This window comes from Trichosurus vulpecula, chromosome 7, assembly GCF_011100635.1.
Source record: "Trichosurus vulpecula isolate mTriVul1 chromosome 7, mTriVul1.pri, whole genome shotgun sequence".
NCBI classification, from domain to species: domain Eukaryota; kingdom Metazoa; phylum Chordata; class Mammalia; order Diprotodontia; family Phalangeridae; genus Trichosurus; species Trichosurus vulpecula.
The window spans coordinates 175,663,609-175,687,823 of NC_050579.1; the positions used below are offsets into that span (position 1 = coordinate 175,663,609).

A 24,215-nucleotide genomic window follows, 5' to 3' on the forward strand; every position below is an offset into this window, starting at 1 on the left:
AAAATAAAGGCGATGGATTAGATGATTTTAAGGCTCCTTTCAACTAACTGATTTTCATTTTTAGATTGGAAATTCCTTCAGGGCAGGGGCCACATCTTTATTGATCTTTATTTTTTTTCCCTTAACACCTAGCATAATGCCTTATGCATACCAGGAAGTTAACACACATTCATTGAATTATCTGTTGCATTGGGGTGGATATTCTTTGGCTTGATTACTTCAATATAATCTAATACATTTTTTATTAAGTACCTATAATGTATAAGGCACGGTCCTTTTTTCTTTTAACAAAGCAAAGACAAAAAAAGGAAAGTCTTCGTCCCCTGGGATCTCACAATCTACTAGAGGAATATAATATGTACCCAGCTCAGTAATAGGTAGACAAACCCAGGTGGAACACCAAACTATGGCCTGAACAGCTAGAGGATAGCTGTCATTTACCCTTATTGATTTATTTGCTTTGGGAAAGCCCAAAATATAAAATGCTGGTGAAGGGTTTTAATGCTGTGGTTTTTCAACTCTATGGGTTTTAGGTTGCGTATTTGGTGGGCAATATATACTGTTGTTACTATAAACACTGTCCCAAAAGTCTTAGTTCTTAATAACTTAAAAAGCTAACCATTGCAAATATATGACTTTATTCATAGCCTAAACCCATGTGCTAAAAGTCCCATATCCAATAGTAATGATATTCTTTATGAATAATCATATTCTTGAGAGAGCTATTTTTGTTATAATTTATATGAAAATTAATGTAAATTACTAATAAATATTTGTCCAAATTGATCATTATTAGTGGCATATGTGCCTTCATGCAGATGGAAGGACTTTAATGTTAAGTTTATATACTAATATGTAAAATCCCTTCCAATTATAAATTTTCATGATTAAAATTATCTTATCAGCAATTTAAATTTTCCTTTTTGATTTTCATTCACTTAGGTACAAGGATGAAACTCAGTAAGTATAATCTGAGGCCTGTTGCATTTGCTTAGTCCATTTATAATGGAGAGATCTTTTCATTTTAGCTGGTTGAAATAAATAGAATTTTAAGGTTTTTAGGAGTGTGAAAGGTGATTCCCAGCATCCCTGGTCTGCTAATTTGGTTAAAAAAATCATACACAGCCTCAGTAATGAGTTGCTTGTGATTTTCCCCTTTCCCATTTGCTGACATGTCATCTTGGGCAAAACTAATAATTTAAAAATACATTTTGGAAAGATTCTTCTCATCATATTTCTTTTGCTTAGTGGTTGCTGCCCCACTGTGGGTGGACAAGGAAATGCTGTATTTAACCAAGTGTTTTCACATGGTAGACAATTCTTGACCAGATTCATATATAAATTCTCCTCATGTACTATGTTATATATCGTTACATTGCCTTTTTTTGAGAATAGCATTAATGATGTGAATCATGGACTTAATAAAATACCTTTTCCTCTTTGGGTAATACCACAAAATCTTCCATGGTTATGGAGATTTATTCTGAGTTTTCTTGACATTGATTTTATTGTATGAGCTATGGTCAAGTTGTAAAAATAATGTAGGTGGAAATAAAGTAATTTCTGTCACCATAACCTCCCCTCCATTATTTGGTATTTAATCTATACAACCGCATAAATCTGAAAAGTATCCCTCCAGCAGCGTTTTTGTTCTCCAAGTTTCATTTTTTCCTCATGGCTTGATTGATGTACAGGCAGCTGGTGTGGCACTTGAGAAGTGTAGCTTGTGAATTAAATTGTATCATTAGTGCTGATTTCATCAAAGATCATTTCACCTAAAGTTAAAATCTGTAATGGGAATAGTAATAATGATTCGATAAGTAACAATTACCTCAATTTATTTGCTTTATTTGAGTGAGTCCACCTCTTCAATCATACAGCTTTCTCAGGAATTCTTTTTCTTGAGTATATGAGGTCGACTAATAGTGGAATAGGAATTTTTTGGTTAAGTTAAAGCTAACTTATATTTCTTTATACACAGGACGTGTATAGCAGTTTCTGAACCCTAACAATAGCATTCTTTCTACTATATTATGCTGCTTTCTAAGCTACATTTCCAGATTTTCACATTGATCTTCTCCATATACACTATATCCCAAACCATCCACACTATTTTAAGTTCGTACTCAATAAAGAAATCCATCTGTGCAGAGGAATTCAATCTTACCCACTCTCCAGAACCCTTATCTTCCTTCAAAGTTCAGCTTTAGTGCTGTGTCTTTGAAGAATTCAATGACCTTCCCAAATGAACACTACTTTCAATTGCCTCAAGTTACCTTGTACTAATGTGTGTATTCACTTGCTATTCCATACACATAGCACTCTGTTTCTCATCTTTATGCTTTTGTATTCAGTGTTACACATGTCTGAAATATGCTCTCATCTTCAACTTGCCCTCTCAGAATCTCCATTTTTTCAAACTGAGCTCAATAGTCACCCACATGAAGACTTTCTAGATCTCCCTGTCTGTAAGTGCTCTCTCTCCCAAAACTACCATTTATTCATTTGTATATGTTGTCTAAATATCTACAATATATTTAAATATCAGTATCTGTCAGAGATGGCTGGGAGACATGGAACAGACAGCCTCCTAAGAGTTGAAAATTATTATCAAATAGGGCAGTGACATATGTTGGATGTTAACATGTTGTATCATATAACCAATAAGAAAATTTAAAGAACAGAATGAAAAGATGCCATCAGGAAAATATATGAAAGAAAAGAAACATGGTATAGTCACAGGGTAAGAACAAGAGATGACAAGAGGACAGCCCAAGTGCTCCCCTGGTACCTTCAGGATGTTGGGGACAATAAAAAAAGCAGCCAATCACTGTAGGTGACCGTATATAAGATCGTGACAAAGAATCATATTGGATGAGGAAGGACTGATATGTTTGTTACCTGCATTACTGTAGGGAATACTCAAATTGATGAGAAAATAGATCCATTTGAATGTTTGACTCCTGCTCAACAAAATTCTAAGTTTTATCAGAGAAAGAATTATATCAGTAAATCAACAGCTTCAACAATAACTATTTATGGGTTTAAATGTGCATTTGACTCTATTTCTTCACAGGGCTCTCCAAAAAGTTTGATTATAACTGTATTTTTTTGTAAATATTCCTTTTATGTATTTTTATTTTTAAACCATATTTTGTGTAGTAGAACAAAGGATTTATTTAGAACTAATTCATAATAGCAGGGGACTGAATATTGTCTAACATGAACTACAACAGACCATATAGTTACATTTCGGTTTTGTTTTTAATTTAATAAATAAGAATAATTTTATATCCAAAAATGACTCAAAGAAATTCACTTATGAAGGGAAAAAAAGGTAGAGAAAAGATGAACCAATTCATCTCCAAAAGGAAAACAACTGGTTCACAGACATTCGTCATCTTTGAAGTATGTATTATTTAGTGACTCTTTTTAAAAAAATTACAGAAATTTATGTATATATATACATATATACTCACTTTATATTGAATATTAAACCCCATAATCATAGGTTTCTATCATAACATGTGAATAAGAATTAGGCATGTTGTTCAAAAGTAACTAAGCCTCATTAAAGTAATGTCAACTCCACATACCAAGTAAATCAAGATATTCATTTAAGGAAAAACAACTGGTAAGTATTTTGCTTTCAGGAATAAAACTCATCATTGCTGAGCAGCTGAATTTCAAATATACATCTGTACACACACATATGTATACATATATACGTGTGTGTATGTGTGTATATATATGCATACACACACATATACAGTGTAAATATATAAACATCATCAGTTATAATTCTTTATATAGTGGATAGGAAAATGAAAACCCACAGGACAGAGAAAAAGCAATAATCCTTCATAATTGATATGAGTCATTGTGAATGATCCTTCTAATTAGTTTTCCGAAGCAGAATCTAAATACATTATATATTTTAGATATAAATAACACTCTAGTTAATCATATAAACTATTAGGATGGTTAAGATAAAATACTTACATTCTGGTTTCCAAGTTTGAATTTTAAAAACCCTCAAAAATTATTGAAAAAAATGTCCATGAGTACAGCTGTTGCTTTATATTGGGCATATCTGTGTCCATTAGAAAAGCAGACAACAACCAGTATGTACAAAAATCTTTATAGCAGCTCTTTCTGTGGTGGCAAAGAATTGGAAATCAAGGGGATGCCCATCAGTTGGGGAATGGCTAAACGAATTATGGTATATGAATGTAATGGAATACTATTGTGCTATAAGAAATGAGGAGCAGACAGATTTCATTATAACCTGGAAAGACTTATGTGAACTGATACTGAGTGAGGGGAGGAGAACCAGGACATCACTACACTTGATTACAGACACAAGGTATCTGTAAGGACTAACTTTGATAGACTTGGCTCTTCTCATCAGTGCAAGATTCAAAGAGAGCTCCAAAAGATTCATGATGGAAAAAGCTATGCACATCCAGAGAAAGAATTGTGGAGCTGGAATGCAGATTGAGGCAAACTATTTGCTCTCTCTTTTTCCCTTCTTTTTTGGTTTCTTTTCTTCTTTCTCATGAGTCATGTGTCATTCCATTGGTTATAAGTCTTCTTTACAATTTGACTATTATGTAAATAAGTTTAATGCAAAGGTATATATGTGGAACCTATATTGGATTACATGCCATCTTGAGGGGTGAGAGGAGAGGAGAGGGAGGGAGAGAAAATTTGGAACTCAATAACTTGTGGAACTAAGTGTTGTAAACTAAAAAACAAAAAAGAAAAAAGAAAAGTAGGAGAGAGAGAGAGAGAGAGAGAGAGAGAGAGAGAGAGAGAGAGAGATATGGAAAGCATTTGAGTTTTCAGTTGAACTCAGCATTCTTTGAAGGGCACTCCCAGCAACCCAATGAGTGACAGCATTTTAAGCTTCTGACAGCATGGAAGATGATATCCAGTTTATGAGAATCTTTCCTGTTTTAGGGACTCATCTCTTTCTCTGAAACTTCCTCTCTGCTCATAATAAAAGGTGGCTTCAAATGACTTCCCAAGTACTTATGTTTTGATTCTGGGAGGAATATATATTTGCTCAGGTCCATTGTTGGTCCTCTTTGAGCTTTTGGAAATGGCAAAGTTGGATCTTTCATTGGCTTCTCTTGACTCATCTTCGACTTTTGTCCATCTTTACAAAACACACTGGCTGTGCTCTTGTAAGAAAGATGAATATGACAGAGATTCTTTATTGAAATGTTGATTCTGCTCATTATAATTAAAACTGGCTTTTATTTTGTTATCTTCTGTTTTTAAGGCTTCATTAATTTATTCTTGGATAAAGGAATGAAGTTGTCTGATACAAACTTGTAAGCCTCCTGCAAAATACAGCTCCTGCTTCTGAAATCTTGCAGTACCTTTGCATCTTGCTCAGCTGTTTAAAAAATCTTGGCATTTCTGGCCTAGTCACTAAAAACTGTAGAGCAAATACTCCATATAGTTGAATGGCACCTTGGATTTTTACTTAACACCATCTCCATCATGATCTGCTATTTGTGCAGTGAGCATCATGTATTCTAACAAATCACATGCTTTCTTTAAATTTGATTTTAGTTTTTCCATATCACTATAAAATGGATTCAAGCCCATGGCTGGGATTTTCAGCAAGTTAAGGTAAGGCAAAACTTACTCAGAAAAATAAGCCACAAATCTTGTGGATTGAAACTTTTATTTTTTAAAAAAAAATGATAGTCTTTATTTATTTTGTTAAATATTTCCCAGTCACATTAAAAATTTTAACCATTTTTTTAAAAAATTAATTAAAAAATGAGTTCCAAATTCCCCAAAGCAAGAAAAATAAAGTGAAAAAAGTATGTTTTAATCTGTACTCAGACTTCATCAGTTCTTTCTCTCTGTATGTGGATAGCATTTTTTCATCATGGATCCTTTGTAAATGCCTTGGATTTTTATGTTGATTAGAGTAGCTAAGCTTTTCATAGTTGATCAATGTTATGTTACTGTTACTGCATACAGTGGGACTGAACACTTTTAGAGAACAGCTGTGTTCTCAGCCTAGCATGCTGGAAAAGTCTATATATGTAGTCTAGATCTGCTGGTTTGAAGAGTAACTCTATCAGATGTTATCATCTATCCTCTCTCCATTAGTATGAACTATTCTACTTCTCTTAAAACTCCAGATGACAATGTCTTGAACTATGCAGAAAGCAATCTGATGTTCTGATCTTAGACCAAGTCTTTGCTGTGAAGGATGTGTGGAACAAAGTTCCCAGGGTCCCCTTGGCATCCATCAAAACAGGGTCAGCAGGCCCCTACCCATTAACTCCAGTTTTGAAGAATCATTCACTGATAAAGGTTGGGTCAGTTTGTCTGCCATTGGGAGGAGGTTCTCTCCAGAGGCCAACTAAGTCAATAGTTGAATTGCATAGCTTCTAATGGCTATAACCTCATCTCCATAGATATCCAGTTGGACACTAAGGGCAAAATAAATTAAGATAAGATACTGTCTTTACAGTAGAGGAAGAGGAGCAAAAAACTCTGAGTAAAACAATATTAGAGACAAAGAAGGGAAAAGTAAGCATAATTCTAATAACTTTAAATGTGAATGGATTGAAAAATCCAATAAAAAGACAGTAACAGACTGGATAAGAAGAGAAAACTCCAAGAAACATGCAGAAAAATGAAAAGTATATGAAATAAAGATGAATTGCAGGAACAAATTTACTCTGTCAGGTGAATAAAAAAAGCAGAAGTGCAGTCATTATAAACAAAAACAAAATTCATGATATGAATAGAGACAAACAAGTAAACTACATTATGTTTAAAGGAAACATAGATAAACCAATATTAGTATTGTATTTATAAGCTAGAAATGCTTTCACTTCTAAATTCATAAAAGAAAAATAAATTAAATTATAAGAAGACACAGTACAGAAATAATGGCAGCAGAAATTAATGTCATTCTTGATTTTAGACAAATATAACAGAAAGATAAACAATAGGGGAAATAGAATTGATTAAATTGCTAGATAAACTAAAGCTAAAAGTTTTAAAGCATCTTCTAAATAGGACTAGTAAAGATTATAAGCATTTCTCAATACCATGTGGAACTTTTACAAAAATTGACCATATATTAGGTCACAGAGATTTGACAAATAAATGTAAAAAATATAGAAATAGTAAACATATTCTTTACAGACCATAACACAATAAAAATATTCAGTTCAGGAACCATGCAAAAGAAGCACAAACCCAAATGAAGGTTTTGCAATAAAATAAATTATAGAAACAATTTATGCATGTTTGAACTGATATCACAATGATGAAACAACAGCTAAATTTCTGGGTTTCATCTAAAGTAGAACTTAGAGGGAAAGATAATGATGATGATGATGATCATGATGATGGCTAACATTTATATAGCACGTACTATGGATACAGTTCTCTGCCAAGTGCTTTACAAATATCTCATTTGAACATCACAACAACCTTGTGACATAGGTGCTATCTTTACCCTCATTTTTAAAGATGTAGAAACTCAGACAAGTAGGGGTTAAGTGACCTGTCCAGGGCCACGAAGTTAGTATCTGATGTTGGATTTGAACTCAAGTCATCCTGACTCCAGGATCTGTACTCTATCTACTGCACCACCTAGCTACCCTTAAAGGCACACATTAATAAAATAGAAATGGATAGAATTAATGGACTGAATGTGTAAGATTATTTTTAAAGTCGCCAACAAACAATATAAAAATAATCAAGGAAGAGGATTTATTGAAAATTAAAAGAGAAATAAATAAACTGGAAACTAAAGACAATAAAATGATAAATGAAAAACTTTTCCTTGAAAAGACTCAATATATTGATAAACCATTAGCTAACTTGATTAAAAAGAAGAGTGCAGAAAATCAAATCCACAAAATAACAAATGATTACATTTAAATCACAATAAAACCAGAAAAAAATTTATCAGAATCTTCTCTTCACAGGTATATGCTAACAAAACTGAAAGTACAAAAAGAAATAAATACTTTTAAAATATAAACTATGTGAACTAACAGAAGATCATGACAACGTTGCAAAAGATCCAATTTTAGAAAAGGAAATAGAACTAGTTGTAAAGTGACTACCAAAACAGAAGGTGATGAGTAGGAGGAAACAAAATAAAAAAAAATTATGTTCCTAATGAATTTTATCATAAATATATGACAGGGGAAGGAAATTTTTAAAAATAGAATGATTAGTATGAACATAACGCAAATTTTTTAAAACTGAGAGAGAAAACACTCTACTAGTCTGTTCTTATGAGACAAATATAGTCTTTGTGCCTAAACTAAAGAAGGATAACGTAGTTCGTTTAAGGAAGGAAAGCTATACACTCATATGATTAATGGATACAAATTAAAACTCCAACAATTCATCTAGTAAATCATTCATTATGATCAAGTTGGGTTTATACCAGGGATTCAAAGATGGTTCAATATTAGGAAAACAATTAACACAGTCACATTAAAACAAAAATATCCCAAACTATATCTCAAAATATGCAGGGAAAAAAAAAATTTCCACCAAAAAAACCCATTAGGCATTTATGCTTTAAAAAGATAATAGAAAACAATGGAATTTTAAAAAATTCAGTCTATAAAATATAAATTACTTAAGAAAGAGTCTTTATTTGATTTAAAATTTTTCTTGGAAAACTGGAAAGGTATCTAGTAGAAATTAGGCTTAGGCTAACATGTGATATCATATTCCACACTAAATTGAAAATGGATATGCAATATTTTAAAGATCATACCATAAAAATTAGAAGAGAAGCAGAGTTTATGCTTCTCATAGGTACACATAGGAGATACATTTTAATTAAACAATGAATAGAAGAAATTACAAAAAATAAAAGATACCTCCGTTGACGTGATACTAAAGAACATCTTCAAAAAAAAATCCATCAAGAATAAGAATAAAGAGAAGTTGTCAAAGGATTTGAACAGGCAGTTTCTCAGTGAAGAAATTAAAACAATTTATAGTCATATGAAAAATGCCCTCAATCATTATTAATTGGAGAAATGCACATTAAAACAATTGAGATATTAACTTGAGACATAATTTGACACCTACCAGACTGGCTAAAATGGCAGAAGGGGAAAGTGACAAATGTTGAAGAGGATGTGTAAAAATTGCGGCACGTTCATTGTTGGTGGAATTATGAACTGATCTATCCATTTAGGAGAGCAACCTGGAATTATGCCCAAATAGTTATTATACACAGAATTAAAATGGAAGATGGAGTAGAATTTATTATGCTTCAGCTGATGCAAAATAAGGCAGCAATAGCAATTATGATCTCAGACAAAGTTATGGTTAAAATAGATATAATTGAAAGAACATAAGCAGGGTAACTACGTTTTGATAAAAGGTATATACAACAAAGCAATATCAATACTGAAACTATATGTACCAAATATTATAGCACCTAAATTTTTAAAAGCCAAGTTAAATGAATTACAGTTGGAGATGGCTAATAGTACTGTAATGGTAGGGGACTTTAGTAGCACTACTTGGTCTATTTCCAAAGATGATTAGGGAAAAAGGAAAAGAACCTATGTGTTCTAAAATGTTTATAGTACCTCTCTTTGTGGTGGCAAAGAACTAGAAATTGCAGGAATACCCATCAACTGGGGAATGGCTGAACAAGTTATGATATATGATTGTGATGGAATAGTACTGTGCTATAAGAAATAATGAGTTCAATGATTTTAGAAAAAAATAGAAAGATTTACATGGAATAATGAAGAGTGAAATGAAAAGAATCAAGAGGACATTGTAAACAGTAACAGCAATATTATTGTAAAAATGATTTTTAGAAAATAATTTATTTTGTATATTATAAGTACCCAATTAACTATAAAGGACATATGAAGAAAAATGCTATCTATATCCTGAGAAAGAACTGATAAACAGAAGTGTGTATAAAATAATTTCACACACACATATATATGTATATATATGTTTTTGTGTATGTATATACACACATACATACATACATATACAAATATATATATGTATGTATATATGCCTATTTGTGTGTAATGGTTCCCATCTCTAGGGTGGGAGAGAGAGGAAAAAAAGGAAAAAAAAAGAAATTTGTATGATAATTTTGTTATGTATTTGAACAGAATAGGAAGTTGTGCATAGTAGATTTGTAATTTCATGTGTAATCATCTTTTTATTGTACTATGTTATGGCATTGCTTGTTTCATTACATAAATTTAAAAAGAATGAGAAAAATGGTTTATTGGAGGAGGGGAATCATTGTACCAAAATCCTTGGGTAACTGTTTTGACCCTGGAGATATGTAGAATGCTTACATATTTGTGCATATATACATTGTTGTTGTGTTTGTCCTTCATTCTCGATGAGGACCATGATATCAGGGAAATGATGACATGATTTGCATTTGACTTCTATTTGAGCGAGGAAGGGCTGTGCAAGGTCACCAGCCTCACTTTTTGCTCCAGAACCATCTGGGTCCCGTGGCTTGATATTCATCAGGATGACTGGAAAAGCCCCAGGATGCATACATATATACATACTTATTTACAGATAGATAGATAGATAGATAGATAGATAGATAGATGATATATAGATGGCAGCTAGGTGGCACTGTGAATAGAGTGCTGGGTTTTGCATATCATGGCATCACCTCCCTGATATTATGGTCTTCTTCGAGAACGAAGGACAAACAACTCCTCTGTGAGTAGAATTGGGAGCTGCCCGCTGGGGACCTAACTGGAACTGGCCAGTTGTGTAATATAACTCTTCCTTCCTTCCTTCCTTCCCTTCCTCCCTCTTTCCTTCCTCCCTCCTTCCTTCCTTCCTTCCTTCCTTCCTTCCTTCCTTCCTTCCTTCCTTCCTTCCTTCCTTCCTTCCCTTCCTCCCTCCCTCCCTCCCTTCCTTCCTTCCTTCCTTCCTTCCTTCCTCCCTCTGTCCTTCCTTCCTTCCTTCCTTCTTTCCTTCCTTTCTTGCTTTCTTGCTTGCTTTCTCTTCTCTTTGTCCACATAGATATCATGCTCTTACCTCAGATGCCCCTCGTGCATGAATTTCCTAAACACATACACACTGAAAGTGATCTCTCCTCAAATTTCCCACTTTGTCTTGATCTCTTCTCTACTAATCAAATTTTACTTTGCCGTACTCCTTTGTGTACATGCATTATCACTTCCCCACCTCTCAAACTAATTAAACTATAAATTTCTTAAGAAGAGGGAATGTGTAATTTTTCATTTTGTACCCAGTACTTGGCACAGAATCTCACCTACAATATACATTTAATACTTATCCATTGAATTGAGTTGATTTATTTACATTTTGTGCTATTTTCCCAAAATAAGAATCATTAAAACAATTTAATAAATACACTTGGTTTGTTTGTAGAATTTATTATTTTTTTACTAGTTTGGAATGAGGAGGAGTAGTAGAATCTTAAGACAGGGGACCTTAGTGGAGGCTAAATGATTTGTCCAATATCACACAGCTTAGGGAAATGCAGAGATGGGACTAGAACTCAGGGAAACGCATTTATTCACTCAGTAGAAAAAAGATTGTTATTTTATTATTAGGAATCTTTTATGCACATCTGTTTCTTAAGTAATCTGATTTTCAAAGCCAAATAAGTGACCACATTCAGTATAGGAGAAACATGCCTAGTGGAATAATGCTCAAATTAAGTAAACCCCCTAAATTGATTGACAAATACTTCAAATAAATTACTACTATTCCCTTAGGAACTCATATTATCATTTTACTAATAAGCTAACAGTATGTAGCTCTTTATAGTTTTAAAGAAATGATTGAAAGCCAATTTTACTCAGTCAGACCTTAAGGTTATAATTTTAGTATGACTAATATTCAGAAAGTTTCCTTCATCTTTTCTAATCACTTCCCATTCTCATTCTTAGTAGGTCTTTTCTCTTTTATTATCAAGACATCTTGAATTCTAATAATTCATCATAATAAAAGTCTATTTGGTGAAAAGCACATTCTTTCTTCTCCCTGAATTTTATGTGCCGTAAATCACATTTTCCATGGTCTTAAAGATTCTCCTATCCATGTAAAGGGTACCATCTCTCTCATATACATACAAATGTTAAAAATATATACACATATAAAAATGTCAATGGTCCCTATAATCTAATACTTGATTTTTTGTCTTTCTGATATAAAATTATTATAAATATTATAAGCCATTTTAAACCATCATTAGATTAGATATTACCCTTATATAATACCTTTATATCTAGAAATATCTTCATCTAGGCCAAAAACAGTTGAACAGAAAAGAGGAAAAATGAGTAATGTATAAGGAGGGTGCAGAGAACAGTCCAACAAAGAGTGTGGTATGGGAGCAGTAAAGAGTACACATCAGTTTGATGCAGGTGTCCTACTCTACCTCTTCTTCCCATCAATGGATTGGTCAGCCCTTAATCCTGGTCCCTCAACTAACTCTAGACCATCACTCCCAAGGTCACTTTACTTTGCCATTCCTCTCTGGAGGGCTGATCTTCTTCCTTGAAGGGTATGGATTATAGGAAGACTACAAGGCCAAAGGTACAAAGGGAGGAAATATCCTCTTCCCCTGCCCACACCATTGTCAAAACCTTGAGTCAAAACTCCAGCTACTTGACTCTATTACAATTCTGCTAACAAAAAAGAGTTGTGTTTAATAATAACTAATATTTATATAGAGATTTAAGGTTTGTAAAACACTTTACATATTTTATTTGATGTTTATAATTATCCTGTGAAGTTGATCCTTTTATTATCCCCATTATACAGATGAGAAAAGAGATTGAAAGAGGTTAAATTACTTGTTCATGTTACACAGACAGTGTATGAGGCAGACTTCAGACTTGGTCTTCCTGACCATTTTATCACTCCATCTACTTTGCCACCCAGCTGAATGTTTATCTATTCATGGAGAGAGAGAAAGATGTTATGGCTACTAATGGCTGCCCTCATGATTGTTAGAACTGAACAGGCTGACTTAGCTGTACTGTGAGTTTGTTTTGGGGAAAACCCCAGCAGGGGGTCAGAGAGGTTTTGTGATGGCGAGGCTCCAGGTGGTTATATTGTGAGCATTGTTTTACTGCTGTGATACACTGGATAAATGGCTTATGGGATATGGTTCTCTGGTGTCTGAATAAATGGCTTATTTCTTCTACCTTCTATGTGGAGAGTCTTGTATACTTTGCAATATAGAACTACATAGGCATTTTGACAATTATCATCTACATTGTTATTATTGTTTTACTGGTACAAACATCCCCAGAAAAGAGTGCTAGAGAAATCTTAGACTGAAGTGCTTTGCCAGATCATTGTCTCTGGCTAGGAATTTTCAGCTAATAAAACCAAAACCACAACCAAATAAGGATCAGGAGAATTATAGATTCTTTGATACAACTTCTCAGAGCAGATAGAGTGTTCCCATTAGAAACCCCATGTCGTCAGCAGAATGATAAGGAAAAGGCAAATAGAAATGGTCGAACAACTCTGCAACTACATAAATAAACCCGTTAGTGCTACAACTGGGAGCTTTTCTGGTGACTCCCCCCTCCAATTTTATTTTTACCTCTGAAATGGGAGTTCAATACTATTTGGTTTTCTAGTTTGCGTTGTTGCCTCCATTACATCTACTTAACTATCTTCCTATGTTAAAAATTTATATATGAAATATTGCATTTAATAGTGCTAATTTTTCAGTTGTTGCCACTTCCTTTACATGTAAATAGACATTGCTAATTCCATTGATAATATGCATATTTTGTTACTATTATTCAACATGTCATGTGGTTAGAATGCTACCTTATTGCTTCATATTGTTCTGTAAGAGTTGAGGGTTACTTCTATATTGTGGATTTGTTGAATATTGTCATTGTCAAGCAAATCTGATGTCCAGATGTGGAATAAATGGCTTGAAAATGTGATTTCTTTGAACTGGAAACTCCTAGTTGTGTTTTCTGATTTTAATAATAGAAACAAAACTCCTGATTTTAAGAGTACATGCAAAAATAAAGAATAAAATCATCCTATGAGCATTGGGAAAAAATGTCTGAATATTGAGGGGTTGAAAACACCTAGTAAAGTCCCTTGTATTAATGGATCATTTAAAAATACCAGATACACTGAAAGCAAGAGGCAGTAATGGACAACTGATCTATACATCCCCTACCAAAGAATTTGTTACTAGTTCTTGGCAGATAATGAATGCTTAATAGGTGTTTCATCCTTCCATTCATTCATCCATCCGTCCATCCATTTACTTGTGAAGAGGTGGCTCAGTAGATAAAATGAGTTCAAATCCTGCCTCAGACATTTATTAACTGGGTGATCCTGGGCAAGTCACTTAATTACTGTTTGCTTCAATTTCTTCATCTATAAAATCAGAATAATAATAATACCTACCCACGGGTTGTTGCAAAGACAAAGTAAGATATTTGTAAACCGTTTGTAAACCTTAAAGCATGACATAAAAGCTAAAGCTAAATGTATGCTGAGATAGATATTAGATAGATAGATAGATAGATAGATAGAGCTATACATCTATACATTATGAGATCATCCAGGACTCAGAACCATGCAATTCAGATATAGCATCTGCCACTGCTGGTCATCATGCCTCCAAATGATGGAATCACTCAGTGGGGGGGCATTAGGACCATCAAGCTTTAAAACACCACTGGGACACAGACTGGTAACACTAATTCTTACTCTTCTCACGTTCCCCAAATTCCTACCATGGAGCAACCTAGTCCCTTGGATAGCTACAAAAAAAGCTATTGACAGTTATTGGCAATTTGCCCCTAAAGCAAATTGTTAAATTATTGGAGACCGATGTCAAAATTCTCTCTCCCCAACTTACCCCCATGCTCCTCACCATAACTGTCTTCTCTCACATGCTCTGGATTATACTATACTATCTTCATTAACATAAACCACAAGCCCCTAAGGCTCTACTCACATTAGGGTGGGCTCCCTACCATGCTTACTTCATCACTACCAGTATCAGAGTCAGGCAGTAGTTCAGTAGCTTGCCCAGGGTCACACAGCTAATGAGTGTCTGAGATCACATGTGAACTCAGATCTTCCTGACTCCAGGCCCAGGGTTTATCCACTGCCCCCGAACTGTTATAGTGTAAACAGAAGCAGTTGCAAAGCTATCTCTCCGTAGGCATTGTTTCCCAGGATAATAACTGAGGAAACTGGGCTAGAAGAAATGCTGCTCAAAAGCCCTTGGATTCATGGTCCTGAGATGTCTCAATCAGGGTGTGAGATGGTATGGTGGTCATGGTGGTGGTAGACTTGCCTAACGCATTACCTCCTTTCTCTTCCTCATGGTGCCCTCCTGTTTTACATAAGGCTGGCTTGATTTTCTTTGTGTGGTATTTGGTTAACAGTTGTTAGGGATGTCTGAATCCTGCTTCTCAGAAGCTCAGGGGAAGTATTATGGATCTCATGGTTCTGTGGGCTTCTTGGCAATGAATTCTTCTGTGAGGTGGATGAAGACTATATCCAAGACAGGTTCAATGTCTCAATGGGCTCAATGAACAGATGCCCCACTACAGGCAGGAACTAGACATGATCTTCGACTTGGATCCTGATGAGGAGTTGGAGGACAACCCCCATCAGAGTGACCTGATTGAGCAGGCGGCCAAGGTGCTGTATGGACTGATTCATGCCTGCTGCATCCTCACAAACTGTGGCATTGCCCAGATGTTGGAAAATACCAGCAGAGAGACTTTGGCTATTGTCCCTGTGTATATTGTGAAAACCAGCCCACGTTGCCCATTGGACTGTCAGACATAGCAGGTGAGGCCATGGTGAAACTGTACTGCCCCAAGCGCATGGATGTTTACACTGCCAAGTTGTCCAGGCACCACCACACAGATGGTGCTTACTTTGGTACTGGCTTTCCTAACCTGTTCTTCATGGTGCATCCCGAGTACAGGCCCAATCGGCCTGCCAACCAATTTGTGCCCAGGCTATATGGCTTCAAGGTCCACTCTATGACCTATCAACTGAAGCTTCAGGCAGCCAGCAACTTCAAGAGCCCTGTCAAGAATATCTGCTGACCTGTCTTCTCTCCTCCCCCCCAAACCTCAGGCTGTGACTCTGTGCCCCCTGCCCCCAGTACACACACACACACACACACACACACACACACACCTTTCCAGAACCCCTAATGGTTTTTAGTTTAAATTAAGAAGAAGTCATTATTGTGGTGGTGTGGTGGGAGTATGAAATAAAGTGGAGGAAAAGGCAAAAAAAAAGAAATGAAAGTAATTTAAATTCACATCAACATATGGTGTTCTCATATAAAAAAGTCACATAATTTTTCAACTTCCTTAGAATCAATATTACTATGCAGTAGAATAAACTTTTTAGAAATGAGTGGAAAAATCAAGACCAAAAAACAGCACAGTGCTTAATCTAACTGGTAGCTTTCATACTTAAAGAATGGTTTACTAGAAGTTGAGTGGGTCAGTAATTCAGTTTCTTTGTGTAAAATATTCATTCTCAAACTCAGTCACCAGATAATTTGGAGCATTCTTTTGGTCATGCCGTTTTGGGCTACATCCATTGCCTTTTAGCAGACACTTCATCAGCATTAATACACTTTATTGATTTACTTTACTTTTGTCAGGTTTCTTTTAGTTCAAATCATCAGGTAGGGTGTGTGGATGGCTAGTTTGACATGGTATTGCCTCCAATTTTGCTTACTTTGTTTCGTTACTATGACACAACTCATTATTATATTTTTCCCAGTTGCTCTATCAATACCAAATGCTGACTGTGTTTTAGCACACTTTGAATGAACAATCATGCAAATAGTTCAGCACCATGAATTGTTGATTTCCCTTACAACTGGACTGATGTGCCCTATATGCTCAACAAATTACTTTCAATTTGAGGAAGTAAGTCTGATTTCAAAATTTAGTATTACGTTTCTCTTTTCTTTCTTCTTCTGCTGTTTTCTCAGTGATTTTAACATTCACAGGGGAATGAAGTTGTTTTTAGCTTAATCAGGGACATTGGACACGTACATCTCTCTCCCTTCGTCTTTCTGTCTCTGTCTCTCCCTGTATCAGTCTGTCTGTCTCTCCATACATACAAACATACATACACATATATACACACACATACACACGTGTGTTGTGTACATATGAATATATAGGTATGCATATGTATGTATATATGTATGTGAATATGTATATGTACATGTTATATGTATATGTATATTGTGTGACCCTTGGCAAGTCACTTAATCCCACTTGTTTCAGTTTCCTCATCTGGAAAATGAGCTGGAAAAGGAAATCACAAACCACTACAGTATCTTTGCCAAGAAAACCCAATGGGGTCATGAAGACTAGGACACTACTGAAAACAACTAAATATATATATATATATATAATATTATTGACTTTAATTTCACCTTTGTAACACCTTTCAAATATTCCCTATTTTCTCTGATACTGCCACGACCCTGGTGCAGGCCCTCACCAACTCATGCCTGGACTATTGCAAGCAGACCAACTAACATGCCATTGCAAAGGTGAAATAGATAAGCCTTGGCAACAGATTGGATATGGGAGGTGAATGAATGAGGAGAGAATGAGGAGTTAAAGATGGCACCTAAGCTGCTAACCTAGGGGACAGGGAGGATGATGGTACCCTTGACAGCAATACAGATGTTTAGAAGGGAGAAAGGTCTTTTTTAGGGGGAGGGGAGGATTAAGACTTTAGTTTTAGACATGTTGAGTTTAAGATGTGTACAGAATGATCAGTTCAAGATATTTAGTACAGAGTTGGAGATGGGAGACTGGAGATCAGCCAATAGGTTAGGCCTGGATAAGTAGATTTGGGAATCATCAGAATAAAGATGATTTTCTCCCTTTCTCTGTTTCTATCTCTGTCTCAGACTCTTTCTGACTTCCTCTCTTTTTATCTCTGTCTCTGTTACATTGTTTTTCTGTCTCTATCTCTGCCCTTATCTCTCACATGCACATATACATACGCAGGCATGCATGCACACAAAACACACATACACACACACATACACACGCAAGCCAATAATTCAAAATGAATTTTGAGTTACAAAAAATATTGACTACCTACATAATAGGGACTATTGTAATTTTTCTGGTTGTGAATTCTGCTTGCTTATTCAAGTGGAAGATTTTTTTTTGCATTATCTTTTTGGAAGAACGGTTCTACTGCAGTCAGCAATAGTGGACATTGAAGAAAAATCCTGTATTAGGAAAAGAAGGAATCTAACATCTCAGCTTTTAAAATATAGCAAAACTTCATTAAATCAGATTTGATTAATTAGGAATTTATGATAATTTGTACAGGGAATCCAATGCTGATGATTCATCATGGCATTGAAATGATGGCTTCTCAAAGAGGAACACAGGTGTTGGAAGGCCTCTTTGAACTGAAATGGAGGTTATGATGACAATATTTAGAACTGATAAAGGACCTAAGGGATCATCTATTTCAATCTTCTCCTTTTATAAATGAAGACACTAAGAGCCAATGCAGTGAAGTGTATTTTTCAAGGTCACACAGGGATTACATAGGAAAGATGAGATTCAAACTCAGAGCCTTGGATTCCAAATCCAATACTCTTCCCACTCTGAGTATAGACCCTTATATATGCTGTACTCCAAGGACCAGTTTACCCAAGTGTGAAGACACTAATGAACAAACTCTTGGCCCTCAGGAAGTATGTGTTTGGTTATAATGTTTAATGCTTATGCTTAAAGCCATTATGCCAAAAACTGATTTTTGAGACTTTCCATAGATAGTGAGTATGCGCTGTCATCTTCCAGTGCTAGGAAGGCTATATCTCACTCTTAGGGTACTTTCAGTGTTTTTTGGTGGTCTATCTTCTCTAACGTAGAGTTGCCTTTGGTCGTGTTCTCTCCACTATCATTAATCTTATTTGTTAGCAAGTAGTTCCATTTGGTCAGCAATAATACTGTCTAATATTTAATAACAATTCCTTTTACAAAGGAATATTTACTTCAAATACATAAGCAACTGCATAAGCACAAACACTCTCCCTAACAACTCAGGGCCTGCGTTTTTTTTTTTTTTTTGCTTTTTGGCAGGGCAATTGGGATTAAGTGACTTGCCCAAGGTCACACAGCTAGTACATGTGTCAAGTGTCTGAGGCCGGATTTGAACTCAGGTCCTCCTGACTCCAGGGCCAGTGCTCTACTCACTGCGCCACCTAGCTGCCCAGGGCCTGCGTTTTTATGTCTCCTCATTCTCTGGAGCTAGTAGGCTTAGACTTAGGATAGTTTCTACATAACGTTGGATGCACCAAGGTCATGTCCAAATACAGCATGACTGTTCCATGAGTCTTTGTCTCAGCTATTGCTGGACTGGGTTCCAAAGGTCACCCCGAAAGGTCACTTGGGGCATTGATTCTGGGCTACATACAAACCTCCCCTGGTATACTAGGATGGTTAAATGCTTGCTTTTTTACCTTTTGAATCTCACAAGGTTGAGGTTTCCAATCCATTTACTTAGAGTAGAAAATAATAAATGCAAAGGCCACGGACTGAAGCCAATTTCATAAAACCACTTCATTCTCAGTATAAAGGGCCACAATTCTCTGCCTTTATATCACCGTCTCACGCTAGACACTTACTGGTGAAGGAATAAAACCAGGAGCAGATTAGTCAAGAGAAAGAATTCATGAGAATGACTAAAGTCAAATAAGACTTTTTTTGAAGATGCTTCGAGTTTTGGCTATGCAATCTTTTGAAGAATGTTTCTCTTTATTATATGGTAGACAGGACAGGACAATTTACTGGATGTCTACAAGTACTCAAGTCTCTTCAACAAACTACATATCATCACAATTCTTCCAGAAGCAGGCTCGTTAGCCCCCTTCACTTGGGGAGACACCATCAGAGGTACTTTCCATGCGGCAGTACCTGTCACACACAGAAAAAGCTGATTAATTAAAGCACTGGGCCTTTATTTGGCTTGCTTTAATTAACACTAGAAAGGTTTGTGGATTAGTTTGATTCATCAAAGGAGGAACTGGAAGGCCATGGGAAGATGGGAAAGCTGATGTATCTTAGTTCACAATCTCTATAGACATAGTTACAGCCAGATATTTGTATTTTTGTTACATGTTGTACATCTTACATTATAAATATATGAAAAATATATTCATAAATATATTATAAATATAATTATTTAGCCAGTAGGTGGGTGCCAGGACTCAGGTGATATGAGTTTTAGGTGATGGTAAAAGATATGACATCAATGAGCTTGTAAGTAGCTCCCTCTAGCCCCAACATTTCATACAACCACTTCTTACAGTTTAGTACTAGGTCATATAGGTAGTTTTATACAAAAGGGGTATTCTGTGATATGTCTTATTAGGAGACATGAGGGAGAACTCTCTCAGGTACATTTGACTGCTCTCTCTCTTCTGATATCATAGATAGAAGGATTCCTATAAGCTTGGCTAAATTGGACATAGAAGTTTCTAACCAGAAATGGGAGTTTCCAAAAAAAAGAACAAAATGGGAATACCAGCAGAGGAGAAAAAATAAACTTTTGGAGCTGTGAATTGCTCCAAATATTCAGGAAACCAATTCAAAATCATACTATAAAAGTGACTAAAATGTCCATTTAATTTGACCCAGACATCATAGGCATGTACTCTAAGAAATTTAAAGGCAGAAAGGTCTCACAGACACCTAGATAATCATTGCAGTACTTTTTATGTGGTAGGAAACCGAAAATAAATTAGATACCGATCAGTTAGGGCATGACTAAAAAAATTGTGGTACATAAAATGTAATAGACTATTACTAAGCTATAACAAACAATGAATATGAAGAAATCAGAGAAGTACAGGGAGATTTGTATATACTGATGCAGATGAATTATGAAGATTCAGGATAATTTTTATACAAATTATGGCAATGTAACATGAAACTGGACACAATATAATTTTAATGACTAAACTTGGTCCACAAAAAGAGTTGAGAAAATGTACCTTACATCCCTCTTTGCAGAAGTGGGGAATATGAAAGAATAATAAATTCCATACTTGGTTTATGTGTTGATTAGTTTTGCTAAACTGTTCTTTAAAAATCTTTTTTTGCTATTTCGTTTTTTAAAGAAATTGCAAACTAGTTGAGGGATGAAAAAGGATACATTTGGAAATGAAGATGACATAAAAAAGTCAATAAAATAAAAAAAGTTTTTTGATTGATTCTGATTTTGTTACTTCATTAATGCTGGAAAAATATACCTTTTATAATTTTTCTCAAATTTTATCATGAATCGACAAATTTTAAAGTATCTTCTTTTTCTTCTTTTTTAAAACAGAGACTGCTTTAAGTCTAATGATTTCATATATTTTTTAGTATCCTTTGCATTAAATTACAAGTTCTTGACACTCTTTCAAATGTATCCCCAAGTACCTGAGCTTGATTTCATTGGTTGTATATGTCTGTTTTAAATTTGAGTTGATTAGTGGACCAGATGAATTTCTTTAGATATCACCCCTTGTCCTCTTCATTAAAACCAATTATGAGTGCATCACTAAATTTCATTCCTGAGAGCTTCCTATGCCTTTTGAGTAAATTTCCCTTTTGGAATCTCAGGTCATACATCCTAGATTCCTACCTATGAACATTTAAAAACTTTTTCTATTAGAATCTAGGTTACCTAGCAAACCATACTTAGAGTTTGCCTTCTTATCTGTCATAAATTTTAAGGTCTCCATAGTCACTGTCTTTTAAAGGCTACCAATAGCTCTTCTTTACCAAACATATTGGTCAAATAAGGTACAAAATATTGTAGCATCTTCCTCCTTCTTCTACTTCCTAAAAGATGAAATTTTCGGTATGGCAGATCAAGAAGTAATCACCTTTTATATTTTTTAATCCATTTCATACAATCACAACAGTTCAGACCTAGAAGAGACCTCAGCATCAATTTAGTCCAACCTAATTCTGAAAAGGAATAATCATTGTGATGTACCTGATAATTCATCCTTTGTCCTCTACTTAAAGACCTCCAATGAAGAGAAATCCACTATTTCCTAAGGCAGTCTATACTATTTTGTGATATATATAATTTTTAGTTATTGTTTCCTGACATCAAACTTAAATCCTCATCTTTCCAACTTCTACCCATTGCTTTTGGTTTTGTCCTTTTGCCCCAATCAGAACATTTCAAAATTATGCAAAGAACTTTATTACATAAAGTAAAAAATATAAAAGCAGAATGAGAAGAACATAGTACACGTTTTGATCACATAACAAGAAAATTGAATGAGAATGAATGGACAACCAAAAAAAAATCCTAAAGGAGAATTGAAAGACAACTATGACTTTTTAAGGGATGGACATCATATATTTAAATGGGAACAATTACATGGTAAGTTAAATTAATGTTATTATTCAATAGCGTTTACAAGGAATCATTAATAAAATTAATCACCTTCTCTGCTTTTAATAGAAAGAAACCTTGAGTGGACTACCAACTGAAGTCATCCCCTCTGGACACTGGGTAGAATTGATTTTTTTAAATGTCAGATTGGTAGTGTGAAAATGATTACTTTAAGCTAGATGGATGTTTAAAAGCCAAGATTGTCAAAAATGTTATATTGTAATGTCAACTCTAATAGCATCCTTTGGCTTTTATTAGTAAAGCACTGTAAGAAAATCTATAATGATTTTTTGGTATTGTCTCTGAATGACTTGGGACAGAGCTTCCATTTTTTCAGTAAATCGTTCCCCTTCAACAACAACGACTCAGTTAAAAATATTCCTGAAACACGTTACTTCTCTTTGTGCACGTGCTGGTTGGAAACTTTTGTCTCTTTGTAATCAAAGGGTTGTAGGTTTTGTCTGGGGATATTTATGCCTAGCCTGTTCTGTGTGAACTGAAAGACAGCTAGATACATGGGCAGATCTGCAGTTAGGCCTATCTTAGTAGCGAAACCAATTTGTTTTGCTGGAACAGTCTATTTAGCTGCAGCTGAGATGGGAAATGGGAAGCAATTATCTTGGATATTGCTTTTCATTTCAAAACCTCAACCTATTTTGGCTATTGGATGAGCCCAATATAACTGTTCATTTGAATTCTCTTCAGGGGATAAGAGAAAGAAGGAAGCCCTTGATTCCCAGGCTATGAATCCAAATGTATATTTCTTTGGAAAATGCAGATTCTCAGAGTTGCAAGATATCTCAGAGGTCATTTGGTACCTGAACAGGAAACTCCACTCACAGCAACCTTGCCAACTGATCATCCATGACCTATTTGATGATTTCTGGTAATGGGGAAGTTGTCTCCTGAGGTAACATATCTAAATGTCATTGGATTTTTCAAATCACGTTAGTGTAATTTTAAGATCAAATACATGTAGGTATGTTATTCAGATAATTCAAGGCAAAAAGTTACCTTATTTTTATTTAATCAAATCAACAACCATTTGAGAGATTATTTTGTGCCAGGAGCTGTGCTGAGTCCCTACCCTCAAGGAGCGTCACTCAAATAGGAGAAGAAAACATGTTAAAAGGAAGTTGAAAGGGTTAGGGAAGAGAGAGAAAGTACCCATGTGGGACCATGATGAAAAAGCCTGGGGAGTGAGGAGTATAGTTTGGGGAGGAAAATAAAAGACATATTTGGCCTGAGCAATCTCCTTAAAGTGGAGGTTCTGGAAGGGAGTGACCAGAGGAAGGGGTGGCAGAGTCAGAGTATACTTATAGTGTGAGAAGTCCAAAGGTGAATGAACTTAAGGAAGAGGAGGTTTCTGTGTAATGGTAGAGAAAGTTAGGATGATCAGGAGTATAGCCTAGTGGAGACTAAAACAATATTAGGTGTGTACAATATTTCAAGAACTTTTTTTTTTCATTTGATGTAGTGCCATGTTGATTTGATATGGTACAGAATGCTATAATGGTTAATCATAGCTTTCAGTGCTCCCCTCCCATTACTTCCTATTAGTTTGTTTTATAGTTTTTTAATATATAATTACACACATACTTTCTGTCTCTTCCTATAATGTGTAAGCTCCATAGAGGCATTATTGTAAGGCTAATGGGGAATAACATCTTCCCTGCCCATCAATAGGCCTCACTTGAAGCCCATTAAGGGAAGCTTGCTTGCTTGTAGGAAAGCTTACACAC

The 24,215-nt window shown here is 35.1% G+C and overlaps 1 pseudogene; it reads left to right on the plus strand.

Annotated features, from left to right (window-relative positions):
• The first annotated feature begins 5,617 nt into the window (after window positions 1–5,617).
• Window positions 5,618–16,115, plus strand: LOC118857713 (annotated as a pseudogene).
• Window positions 16,116–24,215: the final 8,100 nt, after the last annotated feature.